Below are 953 nucleotides of genomic sequence, written 5' to 3' on the forward strand. Positions count from 1 at the left end.
TCCATTCTTGTCTTGAGTTGATCTTCTCTCATTGTAGGCTCAGACCTTTCTCCTTCCATTCTTTCTGATTCCTTCAACATTACTTCTCTCGCTCTCTCAACGTCAGCCTTCATCTGACTGACCTCTTGTTTTTCTTCTCTCAAGGTTTTCATGGCAGCTTCAATCTTTTCTTCCTTCTGCTTGAGACTCTTGTTGTGAACGTCCAGTTCGTCTCGTTCTCCCAGTGCTTTGTTCTTGATAGTTTCCAGTTCTTGTGTTTGTCTCCTAAGCTCATTGTCCTTGAGTTCATGTTCTTGTTGTTTCAAGGTAATCATGTTCATCATTTCCTCAAGCTTCTTCTGTTGTGTTTGTAACTGGAGGTCCTGGTCTTTCATTTGAGTTTTCTCTCTGTTTAGTTCATCAAACAAGCTGTCTACATGTTCTTTCTTGGCCTGCAGTTCAGCCTTTGCGATGTTCAACTTGTCTTTTTCCTTTTTGATATCTTGTTTCTCTTGTTCTAATATGTCATTTTGTTTCAGGATGTCAGACCTCATCAGCTCCAAGTTCAGTTTCTCTTTCTTCATCATTTCAGAGACTTTATTCACATTGTCTTTGCCGTGTTCCAACTCAGGTTTTGGTTTCATGAGATGTTGTTGTTTAACCTCTAACTTTTGCTTCCATTCATTTTCCATCTCTTCACTCTGGATTTTCACTTCAGACCGTAGACTCATCATAGCGTCCTGTTGTCTTTGTAGCACCTCAGTGTAAGAAGCCATGATGTCTTTCTGACCATCAAGTGCTTCAAGCCTTTGTTCCAATTTGTTGTGTAACTGAAGTGCAGCTTCAACATTTTGTTGTAACCTGTCCATTTTCTGTTTGATGTCCTCACTCATTCTCTTATTGAGCGACTGAAGTTTTCCTTTCACACGTTGTATTGATTCCATTCTTGTCTTGAGTTGATCTTCTCTCATTGT

Source organism: Stegastes partitus, unplaced genomic scaffold (genome assembly GCF_000690725.1).
Source record: "Stegastes partitus isolate 25-593 unplaced genomic scaffold, Stegastes_partitus-1.0.2 Scaffold180, whole genome shotgun sequence".
Lineage (NCBI taxonomy): Eukaryota > Metazoa > Chordata > Actinopteri > Pomacentridae > Stegastes > Stegastes partitus.